General features: G+C 43.2%; 1 long non-coding RNA gene across 4 annotated transcripts; it reads left to right on the forward strand.

Annotated features, from left to right (window-relative positions):
• Positions 1 to 2,412: 2,412 nt before the first annotated feature.
• LOC138638063 (uncharacterized) lies at positions 2,413 to 24,988 on the forward strand. Of its 4 annotated transcripts, none has more exons than XR_011312443.1 (4): positions 2,413 to 7,804; positions 9,234 to 10,123; positions 11,025 to 11,273; positions 24,737 to 24,988. It is a non-coding gene; the product is annotated as an uncharacterized lncRNA (long non-coding RNA). The 4 variants fall into 4 exon arrangements; XR_011312444.1 differs by having other exon boundaries at positions 2,414 to 7,369; positions 7,470 to 10,123; XR_011312445.1 differs by having other exon boundaries at positions 2,415 to 5,951; positions 6,017 to 10,123.
• Positions 24,989 to 25,124: the final 136 nt, after the last annotated feature.

Here is a 25,124-nt window from a genome sequence, read left to right on the forward strand (position 1 = left end):
CACCATGTTTTGGTTTATTTAGATCCTGTCTGTCTCGGTGATTAGCAAAGACCAGACTCGATGAAAATAATGTAAATCCATTTCAATGGAAAACCTCCGTATTGTATTCTGTAGTAATTTTACAGCTGGGAGCTATAATAAATAAGTTATAGTTTTATAAATGTACATTTCTTGTGAAGAGGTAGACTTACATATATATTTTTTTAGTGTAAGGGTTGATGAGGACAATCCCACACCAAATGCCCCATTAAAGCATTTGACCATAATTGAGGATGGTCTCTCATTCATCTGAATATTTCCCAAACATTTCCCTTACAGCAGCGAAAAGGATGAGATTATTGCAATTCTAGTTATTAATCACATCTAGATGACATATAATTGTAGTAAAACTGCTGCTATGTCCCTTTTATGTCATTAATGTAAATCATCCTGCTTCTAATTATCTTCAGAACCCAAAATAAAATAGATTCAATCAATTTTGTGGCTGTAACCTTTGGTAATAAATAATAACTGAGATTGCTGTATTGACAACCATGCTCTTCCGAATAGAAGAATTACTGCTTATACTTATTATTTTAATATTTGACAAACATAAAGTTAATTTTTTTTCACATCCGATCTACTTTATGGAACATGTATGGTTGGCAATAGGACACGGTAAGCAAGGTACAAATAGATACAGAAAGGACAGGCTAACGGAGCGCCAGGCTGGCGGTCAGGGGAGATGTTGATTGAGAAAGGTCCGATGCAGCTCCTGCCGGGTGCCTCAGGAGAGGAATAAACTGTAAGTTGCAAAATACTCCGGTCACATGGAAGCGCACAGGTGCCAGTATACTGGCACCTGATGAAGACGGAGCTGTTCCGTTGAAACGCGTTGTGGATTTCAATAAACAAAGAAACTTTTAATCCTTTCATCTGTGTCCTGTGCGCTTCCATGTGACCGGAGTATTTTGCAACTTACGGTAAGCAAGGTAGGCACTTATAAAATATAAAATATAAAACAATATTACAATGTACATATAGTGTCATGTTTTCAATTGTAATATGTTGACTAAACTTCAGTTTCTGCAGAATAGAAGCAGCGATTAGAAATCTAAAAGTATGATTTTTATATGGGCTATATTCCATATGAGGCTATGTACTTATTTTGTTTTCAAACGTTTTTATTGGTATTTTCAATTTTAAACAGGTAGAAATGAGAGAAAGGGGAAGGAAATAAACATAGGGTAGGGAAAAGGAAAGGAATCCCCAAGTGAAATGGGGAATGAAATATCAGGCATTAGAAAACAGACCATAAATTGGTAGCTTAAATATACTACATATATATGTCACTAACAAAGGGACGAAAATTAAATTAGTCTTGCGATGCAGTATAGTAAAAATAAGCATTAGCAGTAAAGAAAAATGTTGCTTAATAACTAGGCCCAAGAGAATAGACAAAAGTATACAAGTCAGAATTAAAGTAGCCTGTGCGATGAAGTAGAATAATAATAAGCATTTACAGTAAAGAAAAATGTTGCTTAATAGCTGGGCCTAAAAGAGAAAACAACCATATACATGTCGGATTCAAAGTAGCCTAAGCATAGAGATATACTGTATGAATATGATGCCTACTTATAAACACAATAAGTGGAATATCAGATAACGTCGCTGAAAAGTCAATATTATATGATGCTCAGTAATATTAGTATACACGTTTTTTATAGCCTGCGAGATAAAAGTAGATTAAAGGTCGCATAATGTGTGATATAATGCCTGCCCAAGTCCCAGAGTGCACATGGCACCCCTAAGACCTAGTGGAGGAAAGTTCGGTTTTGATCCAAGAAACAAACAAGTAACGAAAAAAATTTTTAAAAAAACTTTTAAAGTGGAATTAAGTTGTTACAGCTAGTCAAATAACAGATCTTTGTAGATTGTTCAACCAGAACAGTTACCCTTCAAGTTGTTGGTAGGGAACTGGATGTGGCTTCAGAGGAGTTGATTCCAATGCGTTTTAAAAATTCAATACCCTCGTCCGGAGAGGCAACATGAAATAAACCTGACGGAAGTCTCACCCGGAGGGTTGATGATCTTGTCCAGGAGTAAGAGAGGCCTGCACGCAGTAGTTCTCTTGTGGTATGCGAAAAAACTCACCTGTTTTGGAGAGTGACTTTAGACAAATCCTTATAAAAAAACAGTTGCTTGTAAGGGGAAGAGAGAAATCTCGGATTTTTTGAGATACCTAAGAGCGCGTTCCTGACCCAATTTGGGTAAAAAGTAACAATGACGTCACATGATAAATCCCTGGGAAGCGTGGGTGGTCTGCGTATTCTGACAACCTTTTCTATCAGAGGGCCTTCGGTAGAGTTAGGAAATAAGTTAGAGATCATTGATGATACATAACTCTCCATCTGGGAAGCCTGAATTGAATCTGGTATACCCCTGATCTTAACGTTATTCTTCCTTCTAAAATCCTCAAAGTTGTTTAAATTGGCCTTTAGGAGATCCATTTTTTTCTGAATCCCCTCCAATAATTCTGAAGGCTTAGAGATTGCTTGAGATAAGTTTTGTTCGTTTTTTTCAAGTTTGTTTTTATATGCAAATGATTCTTGAGCAAGTGAAGTTCCAGTAGCTATGCTAGGGGGGATTGACTCAGTGAGAGAGTTTACAGATTTTATTATCTCTTGGAAAAGCTTTTTTATAAAAGCTTGGGAAGCCTTTGAATTAAATGATTGTTTAGGATCAGGGATGACATCTTTACCACAAATATTCATAGTGGTCAAAAATGATTTGAGGAGATACACCATAAAACCCTCAGTTGGATAGTCATCAGATGCTGGGATCCCTTCCAATGTTAATAAAGCAGGGGAAGAGTTTTTAAAGCTGCGCTTTTTAGGCAATTTAGATGACTCACAGGAAGCCTCACTTGATGTAGAATATCCGGAATAATTATCCGTTTCATAGTCAGAGAAATTAAAGCCTTCACTATTCACAGATGACTCGTTTGATATTGAACGCTCTGATCCCTCTAAGGATCCATTACAGCTGTTAGATATATTAGTCATTACATCTTCTACTTCTTCCCCTTCCCCCTCCTGCTTTCTTCCTGTAGCTCTGTTTCTATTAAAGTAAGTAATTAGGGACTCATAAAACTCAGAATTAAACCCAAGATCATCCATTATAATTTTTTGACTCCTAGATATTTCCCCTAGTGGTGTTTCATTGGGATTCTCTCTCTGCAGCTCTAAGATGTTATGGCAGGGGGGGCTTACAACAGTAGGGCTGTGCTGTAATTGTACTTCAGTAGTGTCGTGTTTCCCCTTAATGCTGGTAAACCCAGCTAAGCCCCCTGCGGTGCTATTGTAAGGAGATGACTGTTCATTTAAAATGGGGTAGTGCAGCACATTGCTTAGGCTTGGTTCCCATTGCGTTAATGGGAACGCGCTAACGGACAGCGTTGCACGGCGAAATTAACGCCGTGCAACGCGTCCGTTAGCGCGCCCATTCACGGCAATGGGAACGCGCAGCACTAGCGCGTGCCATGTTCGTCACGCGCTAGCGACGCGCCGGTGTTTCCTGGCGCGCCGCGGACGCTGCTTGCAGCGTCCGAGGCGCGCCCGCAGTCCGTTCCCCGCTCTCGCAGATTGGGGATCTGTGAGAGCGGGGACGTTACCGCGACCCCGGGACGCGGCCACATTAAAAACATTGTGTTAGCGCAACCCGCTAGCGCTAAACGGGTTGCACTAACGCAATGTGACCCTAGCCTAACCCACACAGAAGTCCCTTGATCCTCTCCATTCTCAAGTCCGTTTGTTTTATAATCCTCTCCTGTAGTAGTAGCGCATTCTTCTTTATCCAGGTTCCCTTGGTTCAGCAACCTGTCGCTCTTTTCCATATGCAGCAGCGCTCCCTCTTGTAATTCCACTGTGAAACTCCCCTGGGGCGACCCCGTTACCGCTTTCTCTGCATAGAGCGGCATTCCTTTCTGTGACCCCTGTTCAGCGGTCAGAGTCGCGGTCTCACTCCGGGTCCCGGCAGCTGTCAGTGTCTTCGGCACAAACTCCTGTGCCCTGTGGTTTAGGCTGCTCCTCCGTGCTTGGCTGGGCAGCTGCAGCTTGCCGGGCGCCTGTAAAGGATGAGCCATCTCTTTGTTCTCAGCTGTTGCTTGCTTCATCCCAGCGCCCAGTTCCACCACAGCTCCCTGCTTCTTTCTGCTGCCACTCACCAGTGACAGCACCGCTGGAAGGGGAGCTTTCTTGCTGGTCTGCACCCCGGAGATCAGCTTTACTCCAGGAGTCCTTGGTTTAGCTGGGGTCTGACAGGGTGTCGGCTTCGGCTGTGCAGATCCTCCATGCTTTCCTCCTTGCAGGGACAGCACTCCTCCAGAGCCACAGCTATGTTTCTGTCCTGGAGAAGGTTTTCTCTTCACAGGACTGGGTCCATTCTTCTTGGAGTCAGTTCCAGGCATGTTGATAGAGCTTTAGGACCCAAATAATCCACTTTTTTTAGCTTTTTAGTAGCTTGAATCTGGGAAATTACAGGAGCTCCTGTAAAGTAGGTCTGCTCCTGCTCCCGTGCAAACCACGCCCCCCGCTATGTACTTATTTTATACTCACCATGGAAAATGCTATTTACCTGAAAATATAGGGTTAATCTGCTGGTGAATAGTGTTACAATGCTGCTTGGCCACTTTTGTAAAAGTGCGGCTATCTGGAGAAAATGAACTTATTTACTCCCTGGAGCCATCAGCTTTCAGACTTGTGGGCATTGATGGAGTGATTACCGTTCAGAGCAGCAATCACTATACTGAGTGGAGGCTGTAAGGGCATCCTGGCACATTGACAGCTCACTCTGCTCAAATGCAGCTGTCAATAAAAGTGCCAGGTTTTGCTTATTAGCAATCTTTTTATATCATCTGAGTTTATCGTAAATGTTTATGGGACAGACGCTATGAGAACTTGTTTTGCATGGTAACTGCAATGAGCCTGGGGTCAGACAGTTTTTTTTTTATTTTTTCTTACATGAAATTTTGATCTATATTCAATTTATAGAGCAAATGGGTATAAAAAAACTTATTCATAGTTATAGAGGTCATAAGTAACCATGTAGAACCAGAATGTGTACTTCTTTATTATATACCTGGCATAGTTGGATAGACAGCTATAGGATGCATGTGTCACATGAGGGTCAGTAATACACTTGTGTGAAACTGGCCATGAAAGCGTAACATACCTGTAGTCCTTCATAATGGACAAGTAAAAAATACTAAAGTACCATGGTTTCAGAAACCTCAAATGGACTCAAGATTCAAGAAAAAATGTGCCTGATTCATCAAGGTATAATTCTAGTGTAAAGCACATTTAAATGTCACAATATTTTTGTGTAACTATAGGTTCTACAAAAGTGTTGCAACTTTTGTCATTTTACACCACTCCCAGCTAGCTTTGGCTATATTTAGAGATGAAGGTGGAGCTAATGCATGTTAGGGAGTACCTTAGTGCGCAAGTCTGATTCATTATAATTTAATTCACTAAAGTGGTGTAAATTATGTGTCTCAACTGACAAAGGAGTTGTATTGTAAGCATACATACCACTGAGATGCCCAAGAAGGTGCATAACAGAAGAAATATATCTTCTCTTTGGCTTACTGAGAGCAAATGTTTTTGTGATGCTAGTCACAACCCACGAACAGGCTGTAAGTCAGAGAAATCAGATGTTCTGGGGTCAATACCAAAAGATCATGTAGTAGACCAAAGAAAAACATGAAGTCGTAAGTCAGGTCACATGCCAAGGTCAGAATGCCAGAGAAAAAGTAGATAAGTAAAGGGGCAATAACAAACAGGTAGTCAGAACATGGTCCAAAGGTCAGCAGCAGAATATGAGGTGCAAAGGGTCAATAACAAACAAGGTAGTCAGAACATGGTCCAAAGGTCAGCAGCAGAATATCAGATGCAAGGGTCAATAACAAACAGGTAGTCAGAACATGGTCCAAAGGTCAGCAGCAGAATGTCAGATGCAAAGGGTCAATAACAAACAGGTAGTCAGAACATGGTCCAGTGGTCAGCAGCAGAATATCAGATTCATAGGGGCAATAACAAACAGATAGTCAGAACATGGTCCAAAGGTCGGTAGCAGAAGATCAGAACTTACAGTACAGAAGGTGAACACACACCAGAGAGCACAAGATTAGAACAAGCTTTTGATTGGCAGTGATCTGGGTCAGACAGCTCACCTAAATAGGGCAATTACCAAGAACAGGGAGGACCTGTGGAAATCTCTGCACCTTTCAGTCTTAGATAGGTCAACCGAGCTGTCAATCAAAGCACTGACAGCTCAGCACTCCCCAGCACAGGATAGGATGACAGAGCTGTCCATCACTGAGTCCCAGACACTCTGAACAGAGGAATTGTGACAGTTTTTTTATCGAGCCTCCATCCTCCGTGCACAGTCAGCAGAGGAGATTTATTTTTTTTGTTCTGTCAAAACCCTTCTTCAGCAGCACATTGCTATGTATGCTTGACAGGGGCCAGTTTATTATATGAACAAGACACATCAATTTTAATCAAGAAGAAACTAATTGCAATAAGACGTTCTGTGGTATGTGTGGTTCATTTAGGAGAAAACGTGTATGTCTGTTTTCAGGTGCAGTATTTAGAAATGGAGGGGTACAGAAGAAAAATAAAAGTTGTTTCAGAATCAGTACAGCAACATCAATTGGAGGACGTAATCCGATTGAATTAAAGGAATCCAGTGAAAGGTACTCTTTAAATGCAAAAATGAAAAATGCCTGCTTCCTTAAGTGGATGAAATCATTCTCAATAGAATGCCAATAAACATACAGTAGAAACTGTTTTTTTTAACAACCTACTTGTATCACTCAGAGCAAAAGCAATTAGATTTAATAACATCCTCTGTACTCCCCTATCAGTAATCTTGTTTACCAGGTCCTCTTGCTCTATCACGTTTATACTGTGGACTCACACTGGTGTCAGGAAATTTCTCTTCCAGAACTGCCTGTCTGGTGCATGGCTGACTATTCCTGTAAAGCAGCGCTCCAGTAAATGGATGTCTCCTTCTCGGTCATGCTACTCCAGTATCAGTCCCAGGTAAGACACTGAACCCTCCATGCAAGGGCTGCCCCACCACGTGCTGACAAGAACATTGCCCACTCACTTCTGGTCGATGCCGAATCTTTTCCTTCGGAACAGTCTCTCCTTTTGAAAGCACATTTTTGTGTTGGCTACAAATGACATTTTCTGTGGCTTCTTCTTGTGGTAACTATAGGTAACTCTTACATGAGTTTTCTGGATATTTGCAGTCACATATTTCTGCAGCCATCAACTAAAAATGTCTAGTTTGTGCACAAGACAGGAGAACAAACCATGAAGAGGTAAATGTTTTTTTGTTACCTTACTTTTTTATTTGATATGTTGATATTTATATCTGACAAATGATGATTTCATTCACTGATGTTCATTTATGTATTTTAGGTAAACTTCAATTTACTTTACAAGATTATTCTTAATTTGTAAATGAGCTGTTAAGATCTATGGGCTGGACATAGATCTCCCTGAGAATCTGCCTTCAGAATTTAGTTTAAATGAAAGGGGGAGCTACCAGTGTGAGACATGTAGCTTAAGAGAGAAAACTGTCAGTCATTACATGTCTCACTCTACAGTAGTAACATTCCCTTTCATTTAAGAAGAGGTCTAGAGGCAGATTCTCTTGGAGATCTGTGTCCGACCCATAGATCTCAATAGCTCATTTACATATTAAGAAACATGTGGACTTTCCTGGAATAAGACACCGGATCACAAATGACAAGGTATCATTATTCAACTTTATATGACTTACATGCTTATATAGGAGGGTTGATTCTATTGACAAATTCCTTTTAAATGGACCGTATCTGCAGGGTTGGACTGGCCCATCAGAAAACCGGAGAATACTCCGGTGGGCCCTGCCTTCTCCTTCTGGAGAATTCTTAGTGCAAATCTTGCAGCTGATATAGGGCTCTTGAGTGGGGGAGAAAGGTGGGCCCTCAGAATCATATCCTCTGATGGGCCCAATGTTCTTCAGTCTGACACTGCGTATCTGTGATGTCCACATGCTCTAATAGTCAACATTGCTGTTGTCTTCATGAGTCATGATTTTAATTGGTGGATTTTACAACAAGGTAGATTTTTTACAAACTTGCTACAGTGTGTTAATCTGTGTTAGTTTCAACCTACTTTAAAATTATACTTTTGTATTACAGTTACTCATTTTTTTGAATGGTTCATTTTAAAGGTTTTATATTTGTCTTCAGTCATTTGCCTCTTGTCAATTTTAGACCTCATTTCATTTATACCATTTTGAGAAGAATATAATATTTTAATTGCTTCTTACTGCATATTTTTGCAAAATTACAATGACAAAAAAATACAATTTGGGTCTTTTGAATTTTTTTTGTTTACAGTATTTACTGATCAGGTTAATTAAATGTATTAAAATTTTAATTTTAAAGGTGGAAAAGGGAGGTGACTAAGATTTTTATGCATTTTTAACATTTGTAATATTTATATTTATATATTTATATTGCTGTATGTAGTAAAATTCAATGTCACAGACTCAGTAACAGACTGGATTTCAATGAAGCTTCATGATTTCAGACACATGAGTCTTCAACAGACCCCTGGCTGTAATAGCAACCCATCATTGCCCCATGATCACCCATTGATTGTCGTGCCCATAAGATAGGGCATCATTAATGCTGCTGTCAGAGAATTAAAGTGGTATTTAACAGGTTAATAGTTCACTTGTGTCAGTCAGAGGCAGATCCTGGCTGTGTCACAAAGACTTTATCTTCCGGGTATTGAGTGGGCTCGCGTGTGAGCCCGCTCCATACACCTACTCCCGACTAGTGCCAACCTTTTGCAGCGGCTGTCGGGAAGAGGATAAGGACTTGTGAATTTGTTATAAGTATCTATATATTAGGGACTAGAGTGCTCTGACAGACAATGCGTAAATTTAGCATATTTTTCATGTTTTAGGGCACTGTTAAAATTGAAAAGAAATTATTCTCAGTAGACAGTGCTATAAAGAGTATTCATCTGATTGATTTTGCACCCATCTTGTGATGATACGTGTTTGTGCTTACAGCACAGATTGAAATTCTACAATTGTAATGTCGACTAATTGGTTGTTTGCCTTTTTTGCTGTAATGGTAGTAAAATGTTCCAAAGTAATTATCACTGTTTCTGTCTTTATTACAGATCCATGATCCACGAGAAATACATATGGCAGTACTCTATATTACAGCTGTACTCTCTCTGTCTTGACAAGAAATAAAGCTATAAAACCCATAAAACCCGTGATTTTGTGTGATTTTTACTTAGAAAGTTTCCATTCTTTGTTCTTTACCTTTAGATATATCATGTTTTTCCTTTAAAGGCATATGACTAATATTCTGCACGTCATGGATTTTGCTGTGTGAGTAGCCTACTACTAAATAGTTTGTTCTTTCTCACCCTTAATTGCCATTGTGTATGCGAAATATGGGACAGAAAATGGTTAATTTACTAAAACACCAGCCAAAAGGTATATGTGTCAGTGAGGTCAGTGAATACTGACAAACATTTTTATCTCATCCAAATTACAGTAGTATTAATGTCGTTGTATATGTGATATCATGAACATTTTTAATATTTGACTATCTTTGTTTGCCTGTTTCCTAAATTGCTATAATTTCTGACAGAGCTTTGTGTTTGCCAAGTGTCCTCTAGAACCAGTCACAAGCAGCTGATGATAAACCTTTGATTCAAAGTGACCTCTACTTTACCTAATGCAGGACGTTGCCTACTAAGGTGCTAATTGTTTAATGGTAATTAGTAAGATCGTATTGATTAGTTTTCTATTTCAGATCCCAGTATTATCCAGAATCTTCACGTTAGTGCGGTGTCATCTTTAAGTGCAACTGTACAATGGACACAACCATTAGCTGGTCCTGCAAATTATACTGTAACCGTCACAGGAGTTCCCTCATCTGAGCATAGTCTCGACTCATCATTAACATCTCTTGATTTGTTGAATTTGATCCCTGGAAACTTCTACACTGTTGTGGTATCCGCGAATGACGTACCTTTCACAATATACTTCAACACAGGTAGTGCATATGTTACTGTATACCTAGATATACTCACATGCACACATAACCTTATGCACACATTCGTCAGCAATGTTCAATATCACATAACAGCATAGTGTAAAGTGCAGTAATCCGCTGGTCCAATAGTTTAAATTATTTATTTTAATGGCCTTCAGCTCCATCTTGAGTCATGTCGACCTGATGGATGAGAGCTCTGTACGAAGATCGATCTACCAGGGTCTTCTTCATTATCTTGATAGTATCATGCCATCAGGCTGGTCGTCTTCTTTGCCACCTTGTTTTCTTCTATTCTTCTGACAATGATATCTCCCAGTGATTGCTCTATTTGTTTGATGTATCCAATGTAGGCAAGTCGAAGCTTTGGGATCCTTGCTTCATGTGACATGCATGACTTAATTTGTTTCCAAAATAATTTGTTTGTTCTTCTTGCCATCCATGCTATTAGTAATATTCTTCTCCAGCACCACATTTCAAAGGTGTTGAGTTTTCTTCTGTCTTGTTTCTTTATTGGTTAGGTTTCACATCTATATGTTGCCACAGACAAGACCAAACTATGTACGAGCCGTGTCACACTGAACATCACATTTTTTTAATCCAGTATTTGCATGAGACATCAGATACAAATGCATTTATAACAGTGTTGTTGTCTGTCTCTATAATATTAGCTATAGGGCTTCCATTTTAACATCCAAAAACCTATACAGTGCTAGTGACAGCCACCTGCCAAAAAATACATTTACAAGTCACGAAGTTCTCCAAGCTACTAACATTATCAAGTTCTTGTTATTCTCTGCTTCTTCTAGTATATATCCGAGGTGTAAATTGGGCTTTGATTCTAGATTTAGTAGTATAAAAGCAATCAGGTTACTGTCTCAATTTTTTTTCCTTCAATTTTTAGTTCCTGGAGTTGTCCAAAATTTAACAACTGTTGATGTCACCACAAAATCTATATCTTTGAATTGGCAGCCACCGGAAGGGAATGCAACATATTATATAACCCAAATGTTTGGAAGTTCACTATCTTACCAATCTGAGGATACGATTTTTACTTTTGATGAGCTAATGCCAGGAACTTATTACACCTTTTTAGTATATTCTGTGGCTAATGGTACAAGGGGGTCAACTGTTTCTGTATCATCCTATACAAGTAAGTGTTGTGAGCAGGTGTGAGAGCCACTCATGAATGAAATATATCAAAGCCTTGGTTATACTGTGTATATAAGTATGAGTCCTATTGGATGACTTCCATCAAAAATGTTTGAGTCACAAAGAGGTAAAGAGTATTCATTTTAGTGAATCCCACTAGACATTGTAGCCTTCTCATGAAATTACCACATTACATCTGAAGTGACTGTGAGGGGCTTATGTGGCAGAAAATACCCAAAAGTGATAGCATTTAAAAAATTGTACCTCTCACTGTGCTCGAAACCACAATTTAGAAGTTTATTCACCCTGTAGGGGCTAAACAGGAATTAAAGCAATGTGGGAAGAAAAAATGAACATTTACATTTTTCTCACAAAAATATTGCTCTAGCTCCAAATTTTACGTTTTCACAAGGGTAACTGGGAAAAAGGACTATAAAATTTGTTGTGCAATGTCTCTGAAGTACTCTAATACTCTAAGTGTTAAAAAAACAGTGTTTGGGCACACAGTGGGACCCGGAAGGGAAGAAGCACCAAAATTGGCTAGCAGATACCACATTGCATTTGCAGAGACCCGGATGTGTCTAAACAGTTGAAACTGCCACAAAAGACCACATTTTGGAAACTACACCCATCAAGGAAGTTATCTAGAGGTGTGGTGATTCACAGAATTTAATAACGAGCTGTGAAAATAAATAATCAAATTTTTCACACAAAAGATGTTGCTTTGGCCCCAAATTTTGCATTTTCATAAAGATAGGAGAAAATGAACCCCAAAATTTGTTGTGCAATATCTCTGGAATACACCGATACCCCATATGGGGTGGAAAACTACTATTTGGGCACTTGGCAAGATCGGGAGGGAGGGAGCATTATTTAACTTTTGGAGCAAAAAATTGGCTGGAAAATATAGTGGGCGGCGTGTCACGTTTGCAGAGCCCCTGATGTACTTAAACAGTGGAAAGACCCCACAAGGGACCCTATTTTACTTATTCCCCTCAATGAATTAATCTAGTGGTGCAGTGAACATATTAACACTATAGGTGTGTCACATAATTTTATACTGTTTTGTGGTAAAGAAATAATAATTAAATTTTTACCACTAAAATGATGTTTTCTAAGAGATAATAGGACCTTTTTTGTGCAATTTCTCCTGAGTGCGGAAATACCCTGTTAGGTGTTGAGTTCCCGCTTCTGCACAGGGGGAATCTCGAGCCATCTCCGCTGCGGTCTCCCATTCTTATCCAGCCGCAGTGGAGTCTGCTCAGCAGGGACGTCGGTCCCAGCGTCTTGCTCAGTCTCACGCTGTACAGAGAGTTACTGCTGCTTCTTCAGCTTCAACCATTAAAGCCAGTGCTGGTCAGCGGCGAGCGGACTTCTCTGGGACTAAGTCCTTGTCTGCACACACTGAGCATGCCCAGGGCAAGATCTCCCGTTGGAGATCGAGGGTCATGTGCTCAGGCTCTGCAACACATTCCATTGGTCCTCTTGGCAGGTCTTGGAAGGGCAAAGTTTCTGTGGCCACTTCCTGTGCTGCAACTATATAAACTGCGCATGACCGCACGGCCATGCGCTAGTGTACAATTGTTAATGTGTGTATGTTGTGAGTGCAAGTCGTCCTTGGATACCCCTACCCTATTGAATGTCTGTTCGCGGAAGGTGTGTGGTTGCTATCTAGCGCCCGACTTAGCCTACAGCACGAATCACACATTACAGCGTCCAGTTGCTGTGACCGCCAGTACAGCGCCGTGCACTTCCTCTGTGCTTTCCTTACCCAAGCCTGGGTGGTTAGTGGCGTTCGTCAGTGCGGCACCGCATGCACTCTTGTGCCTTATAGTCGTTATTTGGTTTCCTTACACACCCAGTTGCGGTGTTGTGCCAGCAAGGGTCTAATCGGACTTCAATCCTAGTTGGGGTTGAGTTCGCTGACTGCTTGCTCGCGCTCTATGTGCGGTACCGCGGTCCTGTGACGCAACAGGATCGCTTCCTTCACGTTGGGTGAAGTTTAACCCACGTGTGTATGCTTATGAGTACCGCCATATAGTCCGTCGTTACTTGGCAGCAGGTTCCATCTCTGCACGGTGGACCCCAGGCTGCGAACGCACCATACTCTATCTGTCTTAATATTTGGTGCGTTCCGCTAGCCCTAACATTACACTAGCGCCAGGGTCTGGCTAGTAATGACGGACAAACAGCAATCTTTGCGGTATATCCAGCAGCTGGAGGGTAGGTTGGCGGCTCTTGAGAGCGCAACCTCAGCTGTGGATGTTACCGCAGTTGCTGTACAGGCTGCTAGCGTGGCTGCAGCAACCCTGTCCATTGCCATCCCTGCTCCGACATTTTCTCGCCTCCCGCTGCCAGAAAAATTTTCTGGTGATAGCAAGTTTTGTAGGGGATTTGTGAGTCAGTGCTCTATTCACCTCGAGCTCCTGGCTGCACGTTTTCCCACAGAGCGGGCTAAGGTGGGATTTATAGTGTCTCTTTTGTCAGACAGGGCGTTGGAATGGGCTACGCCGCTGTGGGAGCGGGGCGATCATGTGGTGCAGAGTGCTCCGCTGTTTCTGAGCACTCTGAAACAGGTCTTTTTAGGACCTCTAGTCACCCATGATACGGCGCTCCAACTGCTGGCATTAACTCAGGGTGAGTCCTTGGTCAGTCAATTCGCCGTCCAATTCCGCACTTTAGCTTCTGAGCTGGATTGGTCGGATAAAGCTCTTATCCCCATATTTTGGAGGGGCCTGGCTGACCATGTTAAGGACGCTCTGGCCACTAGGGAGATTCCTGCCACACTGGAGGAGTTAATAACTGTCTCCACTCGAATTGACCTCCGTTTTAACGAGCGGAGGTTAGAGCGAGCCCAGTGTAGGCAGAGGTTTCGGCTGGCTCCTACCTTCGCCAAACCTCTGGAATCTCCGGTCCTGGTTCCTGAGTCACATGAGGCCAGGGAAGTGTCACAAGCGGGATCTAAGTCCCGGACCGCTTGTGCACTCAAGGTCTGTCATGTTTGCCAGCAGTCAGGACATCTAGCCACCAGATGTTCTCAGCGATCGAGGAAACGTCAGCGTTTAGTGGTAGTAGGTGGAGGTACAATAAACACGGCGACGTTTGCCTCTAAATTGTCCTTTAAGGGGACAATTACTATAGGCTCATTCTCCCACTCGGTAGAGCTCTGCGTGGATTCTGGGGCGGAGGGCAATTTTATGTCTTCTGCCTTCGCCCAACGTCACGCAATACCCCTGGTTATGCTAGCTCAACCAGTAATGGTACGAGTGGTGAATGGGTCGGCACTGCCCTCACAGATAACACACCAGACCATCCCTTTTACTCTGTCCATGTCGCCATCTCATCAGGAGATTATATCTCTGCTCGTCATTCCTGTGGGAATTGATGAGGTCCTGTTGGGAATACCTTGGCTACGGTACCACTCTCCTCATATCGAGTGGTCCTCTGGCAGAATCCTGGGATGGGGCGAATCTTGTGGGGGTAGGTGTCAGAGGGAGTGCGTTCAGGTTGCTACTACAGAGGTACCCGCAGATCTTTCCTCTCTCCCCAAGCAGTATTGGTCTTATGCAGACGTGTTCTCCAAAAAGGCCGTGGAGATCCTTCCGCCCCATCGCCCCTATGACTGTCCTATTGATCTCTTGCCTGGTGCTGAGCCTCCCCGGGGTCGAGTCTATCCGCTATCTCTCCCGGAGATGGAGGCAATGTCACAGTACATCCAGGAAAATCTGGCAAGAGGATTCATTAGGAAGTCAGTGTCACCTGCTGGGGCAGGGTTCTTCTTCGTGCAGAAGAAGAATGGAGAATTGCGTCCATGCATAGACTACAGGGGTCTTAACGCCATCACCGTTAAGAACAAGTATCCTTTGCCCTTGATATCTGAGCTCTTCGATAGGCTTCGGGGAGCAAGGGTATTTACTAAACTAGATCTGCGGGGTGCTTACAACCTGATTCGCATCCGTGAGGGGGATGAATGGAAGACGGCTTTTAACACCAGGGATGGGCACTATGAATATCTGGTGATGCCCTTCGTGCTCTGTAATGCCCCAGCCGTTTTCCAAGACTTTGTGAACGATATCTTCCGGGATATGCTTTCCACCTCGGTCGTAGTCTATCTGGATGATATTCTCATCTACTCTCCAGATATTGACTCCCACCGGAGAGATGTTTGCAAAGTCTTCGACCTCCTACGGGCAATCTCCCTCTATGCCAAGTTGGAGAAGTGTATGTTTGAGCAGGAGTCCTTACCTTTCCTAGGCTACATCATCTCTGCCCAGGGATTGGCTATGGATCCTGCCAAACTACAGGCTGTGATGGACTGGCAGGAACCCCATTCTCTTAAAGCGGTGCAGCGCTTTATGGGGTTCATTAATTATTATCGCCAGTTCATTCCGCACTTCTCAACTTTGGTAGCTCCCTTGGTTGCCCTCACCAAGAAGGGGGCGAATCCCAAATTGTGGTCTGAGGAGGTCTCCAAGGCCTTTAACTCTATAAAGTCACATTTCGCTAGCGCTCCCATCCTACATCGCCCCGATGTTGATAAGCGATTTATCATGGAGGTGGATGCCTCTTCTGTTGGTGCTGGAGCAGTCCTCTTCCAAAAGGATGCTCAAGGTCGGAAGCATCCTTGCTTCTTTTTCTCCAAGACCTTCTCACCAGCAGAGAGGAATTATTCCATCGGGGACAGGGAGTTGCTAGCCATGAAGTTGGCTTTCTCGGAGTGGAGACATCTCTTGTAGGGTGCACGTTTTCCCTTCCAAGTCTTCACAGATCATAAAAATTTGGTGTACCTGCAGACAGCCCAGCGGTTGAATTCTCGCCAGGCCAGATGGTCCTTATTCTTCTCCCGGTTTCATTTCACCCTCCATTTTCTTTCTGGGGAGAAGAACATTCGGGCTGACGCTCTCTCTCGCTCCGTTGTGTCATCTGCGGAGGAGGAGCCTCGGCTTATTGTCCCCACCGAGAGCTTGAGAACTGTGGCCCCGGTTTCGCTAGAGTCTGTGCCCCCGGGCAAGACTTTTGTTCCATCCAATTTGCGACCGGAGGTTCTCTCTTGGGCACACTCGTCCAGGGTGGGTGGACATTTTGGTACCAAAAGGACATCTGAGTTACTGGCGAGGACGTACTGGTGGCCGCATATGGCTCGTGATGTCGCAGAGTATGTTCGGGCGTGTGTCTCTTGCTCCAAGAACAAGACTCCTCGGCAACGGCCAGCTGGTTTGCTTTATCCTCCGCCGGTGGCGGACAGGCCCTGGGAGATGGTCGGGATGGACTTTGTGGTGGGCTAACCCAAGTCTCGTAACTGCACCATTATCTGGGTGATCACCCACCATTTTTCCAAAATGGTGCACTTGGTGCCTCTTCCACGGCTACCTTCTGCATGGGCGTTGGCTGTCTTGTTCGTCAAGCATATCTTTCGCCTACACGGTATGCCAGACAAAATTGTTAGTGACCGGGGTCCCCAGTTTGCGTCTCGATTCTGGAGAGAGCTTTGTCGTCTACTCAGTACTGAGTTGAATCTCTCTTTGGCATATCATCCCGAGACGAATGGGTTGGTAGAGAGGGCCAACCAGACCTTGGTCACATATTTACGACATTTTGTTTCTGCCAGGCAGAATGACTGGGCATCCTTGCTACCGTGGGCAGAGTTTGCACTTAACAATGCCGTAGCCGACTCTACCGGTCAGACTCCATTCCTCCTAAATTACGGCCAGCATCCGCGTGTTCCTGTGCCCATGCCTGTGTCTTCTGCTGACTCCAGGGTGGCAGACTGGGCTGTGGAGGCACGGGACATTTGGGACCGCATGCAGGATGCCATTCAGGCCTCCAAGGAGAGAATGAGGTCCTCCGCCGATGTTCATCGGCGTCCCGCTCCGACCTTTGCTCCTGGCAACTTGGTGTGGCTCTCCGCCCGTAACATCAGGCTGCGAGTTGAGTCCACTAAGTTTGCTCCTCGCTACTTGGGTCCCTTCAAGGTTCTCGAACAAGTTAATCCTGTGGTCTACCGTTTGGCTCTTCCTCCACGCTTGGGTATCACCGACACCTTTCATGTGTCCCTCTTGAAACCCGTATACATGTCCCGGTTTTCCGAGTCATCTGCCGGGACATCGGGTTCGTCTACGGACGATTACGAGGTGAACGCTATTTTGGGGTGCAAGGTGGTACGCGGCAAAAAGTTCTATCTGGTGGATTGGAAGGGTTATGGCCCAGAGGACAGGTCATGGGAGCCTGCTGAAAACATTCGGGCCCCACAGCTCATTGCTGCCTTCGAGCGTAGCGAGGCCCAAGGAGGGGGGGCTCTAGGAGGGGGGGTAATGTTAGGTCTCGAGTTCCCGCTTCTGCACAGGGGGAATCTCGAGCCATCTCTGCTGCGGTCTCCCATTCTTATCCAGCTGCAGTGGAGTCTGCTCAGCAGGGACGTCGGTCCCAGCGTCTTGCTCAGTCTCACGCTGTACAGAGAGTTACTGCTGCTTCTTCAGCTTCTGCCATTAAAGTCAGTGCTGGTCAGCAGCGAGCGGACTTCTCTGGGACTAAGTCCTTGTCTGCACACACTGAGCATGCCCAGGGCAAGATCTCCCGTTGGAGATCGAGGGTCATGTGCTCAGGCTCTGCAGCACATTCCATTGGTCCTCTTGGCAGGTCTTGGAAGGGCAAAGTTTCTGTGGCCACTTCCTGTGCTGCAACTATATAAACTGCGCATGACCGCACGGCCATGCGCTAGTGTACAATTGTTAATGTGTGTATGTTGTGAGTGCAAGTCGTCCTTGGATACCCCTACCCTATTGAATGTCTGTTCGCGGAAGGTGTATGGTTGCTATCTAGCGCCCGACTTAGCCTACAGCACGAATCACACATTACAGCGTCCAGTTGCTGTGACCGCCAGTACGGCGCCGTGCACTTCCTCTGTGCTTTCCTTACCCAAGCCTGGGTGGTTAGTGGCGTTCGTCAGTGCGGCACCGCATGCACTCTTGTGCCTTATAGTCGTTATTTGGTTTCCTTACACACCCAGTTGCGGTGTTGTGCCAGCAAGGGTCTAATCGGACTTCAATCCTAGTTGGGGTTGAGTTCGCTGACTGCTTGTTCGCGCTCTATGTGCGGTACCGCGGTCCTGTGACGCAACAGGATCGCTTCCTTCACGTTGGGTGAAGTTTAACCCACGTGTGTATGCTTATGATTACCGCCATATAGTCCGTCGTTACTTGGCAGCAGGTTCCATCTCTGCACGGTGGACCCCGGGCTGCGAACGCACCATACTCTATCTGTCTTAATATTTGGTGCGTTCCGCTAGCCCTAACATACACCCTATATGTAGTCAGGAACTATATTTCAGACACAGTGGAAAGCTCAGAAGGGAAGGAGAGCCATATTAAAATGCAGATTTTGCTGAAACATGTTAACGGTTTGTGGGTGCCATGTTACATTGGCAGAGCCATGTTGCCAGAATAGCAGGACCCTTATAATTAACCACGATTTACAAACTACACCGATCAATGAGTTAATCTAAGAATTCAGTGACACCACGAATCTGTCACAGAATTTTACACCGTAGGGCGGTGAAGAAAACATAATTAACCCCTTCATGGCCGGAGGTGTTTTCATTTTTGCATTTTCATTTTTGCTCCCCTTCTTCCCAGAGCCATAACTTTTAATTTTTCTGTCAAAATGGCCAAGGGAGGGCTTATTTTTTGCAGGACAAGTTGCTCTTTTGATCGATATCATTGGTCTTAACATATTGTGTACTGGAAAACAGTAAAAAAATTCCAAGTGCTGTGAAATTGCAAAAAAAGTGCAAGTCTACAGTTGTTTTTTATTCTTTTTTACAATGTTCACAAAAACTGACCTGCCATTATGATTCTCCAGGTCATTGCGAGGTCATAGACACTAAACATGTTTAGGTTCTTTTTTTATTTAAGTGGTGAAAAAAATCCAAATTTTGATTAAAAAAAGGCCACATTTTCAGAGTTCTGTAGCATCTCCATTTTTCAGGATTTGGGGCAATGTAGCAGCAACCAAAAAAAACCGTAATTCTGGACTTTTGAATTTTTTCTTCTCATTACTCTGTTTACAGCTTAATTATTTTTTACACTGATAGATCGGGCAATACCAAATATGTGTATGTTTGATTTTATTTATTGTTCTATTTTGAATAAGGTGAAAGGGGGGTGATTTCAACTTTTATTTTTTTACATTTTTGTAATATTTTTAAAAACGTTTTTTAATTTTTGCATGCTTCAATAGTCTTCATGGGAGACTAGAAGCTGCAGTTGTCTAATTGGCTCTACTACACACAGGTGATGATCAGATTGCCTGTCTGTAGCAGAAATGCTCACTTGTTATGAGCTCCGACCACTGGGTGGCACTCACAGCAATCTGGCTATGACAACCATAAAGGTCTGCTGGTTGTCATGCCAACCCATCAGTGATCGTCGATCATGTGATGGGTCACCGATGGGCAGGATTTCCAGCACCATTACCGGAGCCAGAAGCGCAAGGTAAATGTCGCTGTCAGAGAGGCTGGTGGATCGCAATTCCACCCATGGCTGTTAGAGGCTCATGTCAGCTGATCAAAACAGCTGACATGTGCGAGGAAAGATGTGGGCTCAGCACCGGAGCCCCCATCAAAGGGAGTTATTCCGAAGTGGACATACTATTTTACATTTTCACATGGGGAAATTGGTAAAAATGTAAAAGCGTCTAAGGATCAGAAGAGCAGGCTCCCCCCACAAGTAATACAGCATTGTAAATTTTACCCTGGGAATTTATCCATTGGTGTAGTGACGATTTTGATTCAATGGGCTTTTTCCAGAGTCAAGCGGTTATGTGAGTGAAAACTGTAAATCTGCCATTGCCATGCCCAGTAGATTGCAGTGCCTTCACATTATATTACCCGGAATATTGTGCCCAGCTCATGGTTCTGGAGATACAAGCCCTGTAAATTAAAGGAGCACTTCCATCAAAATTTGTATCCTCTTAATATACTGCAATCATTATATTATATAGCATTGTGTACTTACAATTGCTCATTTTGCCTTTCTCACAAGTTAGTTCTTCTGTTTAGGTCTATAATATCACTTGGTTAAAAACTGACTAGCTGAATACTTCTGAACTATATGTAGAAACAAGAGGTCAATTTTCCCTGTAAGACGCATACACTACATATTTCCTTGGCAGGGAGAGTGGAGAGAATGTGGGTCAGGAGTTGAAGAGGGGAATGATTTTTGCAGGGACAAGAGCCTGGAAAAAATAAGAATTAACTGGGTAGAAGTGGGAAATGAGTTACTGAAAATACACAGTGCTTTATAATATGTTGATTACAATATCTTAAAAGCATAAAAACTTTGATGGAAGTGTTTCTTTAAGCGAGCTCTCATCGCTACAGTACTGACAAACAAGTAGAAACTAGCTGGGGTTTAGGCACACTGTGGGACTTCGAAGAGAGAGGATTTGGGAATGCATAATTCACGGAATTTACTTTAGGAATGAAGAGCCATTTTGTTTTTCCAGAATCATACTGTTACCAGTTATGTGGATGCCCACTATATTTCCATTGAGAGATGATTTACCTGAGTGGAGACATGAAGGTTTTATTGGGAAAATTTCACATATCATTTGGGATCACATTTATCCTGCGTCTCTACACTGAAAACTTACATCAGGGTTTCAGTCTAAATCTCCAATTGACATGATTCAAAAAAGACCCCGGATGGATCCACTCACAATATTGAGGTAGCAGAGTTATTCTGGACTCTGGCCTCTGTTCAGTGGTGTTCGTCTTTTCAGTAGTACAAAAAACTGTGGCAACCTAGCTTTTATGCTCACTTAAAACATCCCACACCTCTGGATCATAGGCCAGACAGTGCCACAGTGCCTCCATCTACTTAATTATAGGGAATATTCCCTCAGGGGTTTCCTCTGAAATGTGTAGTGCAGAGATTTACATGGAAACCCTATTGTAAGCGCTCAGGTTAGAGTGCAGGATAAATGTGAGCCGAGCCCCACTGACATCTTTAGGAGGCAGAATAAACACATTGTAACAACTCTGCTGGCATCATGGCATGGCCTCTCATCTCTCACACTATCTTACCCACTGCTCCAGGTCATGATGTGGTTTCTGCTTCTTGCCAGCTCCATATTCTGTACCTCTGCTCTCTGCATGCTTCCTGGCTGTGTGCATAGGGGGCTGGCGCCTGAACTCTCTGGTTCTTATAGGAATCAGGTGCACCTGTCTAATCTGTTCCTGACCTATTACCAAGAGGCCTCCAGTATTTAGTGCAGCTCCACCCAGTGGACTGGGCCTGTGCAACGTGTTAGCTCAGTTTGTGTTTAGCTTCTGAGTTTGCCAGGCCCTGCTCTGTGTTTCTCCCTCTTTAGAGGCTTTTCTCAGTGTTCTTGCTTTGATCTTGTTGTCCGCCCTCCAGGAGGCAGAATATCCTGGTCCCTGTGTCTTTGTTCTTGTTCCTTGTCTTGTTCCATTACCTTGTCTGAACTTAGTCTTATCTTGGTCTCCTTGTCTGTGGCTTCCTTCCCTGATGTGTCTTTCCTTGTGTTCTCAGTCTGCTTATGCTCCACACTCCTGCGGCTCTGCCTGCTCTGTACCTTTGTGGCTTTACCTCTGCTCCGCACTACTGCGGTTCAGCTCCGTTCTACTCTGCTCCGCTCCTGTTGGTGTAGGAATCTCTTGCTGCAGCTCCTCTCCGCATTCCTTGTGGTTCTGCTCTGCTTAGCTTCTGCAGTAATCTCCTGCTGCAGCTCCTTTCCACATTCCTTGCGGTTCTGCTCTGCTTTGCTGCTCAGAAACCTCTTGCTGCAGCTCCTCTCCGCATTCCTTGTGGTTCCGCTCTGCTTAGCTTCTGCTGCTGCAGTAATCTCTTGCTGCAGCTCCTCTCTGCATTCCTTGCGGTTCTGCTCTGCTTTGCTGCAGAAACCTCTTGCTGCAGGTTCTCTCCACATTCCTTGTGGCTCCGCTCTGCTTAGCTTCTGCTGCTGCAGTAATCTCTTGCTGCAGCTCCTCTCCTCATTCCTTGTGGCTCCGCTCTGCTTAGCTTCTGCAGAAACCTCTTGCTGCAGCTCCTCTCCGCATAACTTGCGGTTCTGCTCTGCTTAGCTTTTGTTGCTACGCTATCACTTGCTGCTCTTCCTCTCCTATCTGCAGCCTTTCACTTCTCTTCCTGTGTGAACAGGTCCCAACCTGTTCCTTCATTCTTCTTTCCTTCTGGATTGTTTCCGTACCTGCACCTCCTGTGTGAACAGGTCCCAACCTGTTCCTTCATACACCACCCCAACCTGCCCTGTGTCTCTGCCGTTCCTGTCAGCCCTGTGTCTCTGCCGTTCCTGCCAGCCCTGTGTCTCTGCCGTTCCTGCCAGTCCTGTGTCTCTGCCGTTCCTGCCAGTCTGTGTCTCTGCCTGCCCTGTATCTAAGCCGTGCCAGCCTACTCGTCTGAATCTCATCCGTGCTCATCCGTGGGGCCACAAACCCCCTGAGCTCACACCCACCAGTCAGGGCGTGAGCATGACACACACCAACAGCAGGTCAAGAATTGGTTTTATTTAGATTTTTGACACGTTCCCCTTGCAGTATAAATGATTAGACTGCTTTACTGTTCAGGTCAGTGGTATTACAGTGATGCCAGATTTGCTTTTTTTATAACGCTTATTTTTTTATAAAGAAAAGATTTGCATCACCATGTTTGAGACCTATAATTTGTTTATATTTCTACTGACAGAGTCATGTGAGCTCTTGTTTTTTGAGGAATGAGTTTTATAGATCGGGTCATTCTGGATACAGCAATACCAAATACATGTACTCCTTTTGTTTATTTTTGTTTTTACATAAATATACGTATTTATTGGAATAATTTTTTTTCATTTATTTTGTTCTATATTTTGTTATTTATATTTAAAAAAAAAGTTAAACTTTTTTTTTTACTTTTTCACTTAGTCTTCTATGAGACGTTGAATTTTATTAGTATGATCACTGATATAATGTATGGAAATGCACATGTACAGCCATACATTACACCTTTCAGTATTACACTGACAAAACACCTATTAAACCACGTTCCTGGCATGGCCTGACAGGTCTCCATAGCTGACAGACCAGGAGTTCATTATTTGACCTCCTGCTATCATGGCAACCATTGGGCCCTCGTGATCACATCATAGGGGTCCGATAGGATTGGAGAGGGAGCCCCCTCCCACTCCTAGCCTTCTAAATGCTAGGTTAAATAGCCAGGGGCAATGTGGGCAACACCTCTGGTTGTGACAGTGGGGTCTCAGCTATCCCTTAAACAAACCTCCCAGTGGCACAGGAGCGGTGCTTGCAAGATTGCCATTAATAATAATCTTTATTTTTATAAGCAGCGCTTTACAGTTTTTGCACATATTATCATCGCTGTCCCTGATGGGGCTCACAATCTAAATTCCCTATCAGTATGTCTTTGGAATGTGGGAGGAAACCCACGCAAACACGGAGAGAACATACAAACTCTTTGCAGATGTCGTCCTTGGTGGGGTTTGAACCCAGGACTCCAGCGCTGCAAGGCTGCTGTGCTAACCACTGCGCCACCGTGCCGCCCATTATGTACCAAGTACATCAAATGTCGGCAAGTCTCTGTTAAATACGACGTACCGGTACATCATATATCTGAAAGAGGTTACCTTTTTTTAAAAATTGATGTTGCAATCAGCGATTTGATTTACAAAGGTAATAGTCTTAAAACTAAAACTGAAGGCATAATCACAAGCATTATATTATATTTTCGATGACTACATTTATCTACATATCTGCAAGTTTAGGCACTTGCACATGGGCGAAAGATCAATCAACAAATATAAACACACTCGTAAATGGGCTTCTCAAATGTTTTATGGAGAACATTCCGTTGATTAATCCAGGATGTATTCGAAAATGTATTATTTTTGTAGAGTAAAAAACATTGAAGTACAACAAGCCTCAAAATTGCTGCAAATGCCTACAAGTGCCCACAAGTTATTCTCCCATCCTGTCATTGTTTAGTCTAGTTTCACTTACGTAATGCTTTAAAACGATATACATCTAATATTCAAATATTAAAATTTGTAATAGTATTTTCATTAAAAACTGATGACAGAAATCATCATCAATAGTACTAAACTATAAGTCTGAGCTGGTAGAAATCATGAGTTGGTTTTGCAGCACAGTTCTTTCACTTCAATGGATCCAGGTGCAATATTATAAACAACACATGTTCAGGAATTAAGATGTTTCTGAAAAAAAGCAGCTATGTTTTTCTATTTCTGGATAAAACTCTTAATTCCAGAGAGAAAACAGAACGAGAAAATGTGCAAATTCTTAGTTACCATCTTTTAATATGTAAGTAGATTATAAAACTATTTGACCATAAGAAGTTGCAATATAATCCTAACATTCTAATTTTTATATAAAAGCCAGAGATCTACATTATTTACATATTCTCTATTTCATCATAGAACCTGATGTAGTGAAGAACATGATGACTGGGGTCATCACCACCACTTCTATATCTCTGAGCTGGGCGAAGCCAGATGGAAATGCCAGTTCTTACGAAATCCAAATTCTGGGAGAGCCAACTTTCAATAAAAACGTGATTTCAACTACTTATACGATTGAAGGACTGACACCGGGAAATTTTTACACATTGCTGGTTACTGCTGTTGTTGGGGAGAATAATGTGACGGGGAACAGTACAGAAATATCTGTGTATACAAGTGGGTATTTCTATGAAACTAGACTTTTTAGTTGACATCTTTCAGTATTTACCTCTTAATGAAATATTGAAACACGAGAAGCTGCAATATATTCTCATCATGAGAATTTCTATATAATTTCTAATGTTGG

Source organism: Ranitomeya imitator, chromosome 5, assembly GCF_032444005.1.
Source record: "Ranitomeya imitator isolate aRanImi1 chromosome 5, aRanImi1.pri, whole genome shotgun sequence".
NCBI lineage: Eukaryota > Metazoa > Chordata > Amphibia > Anura > Dendrobatidae > Ranitomeya > Ranitomeya imitator.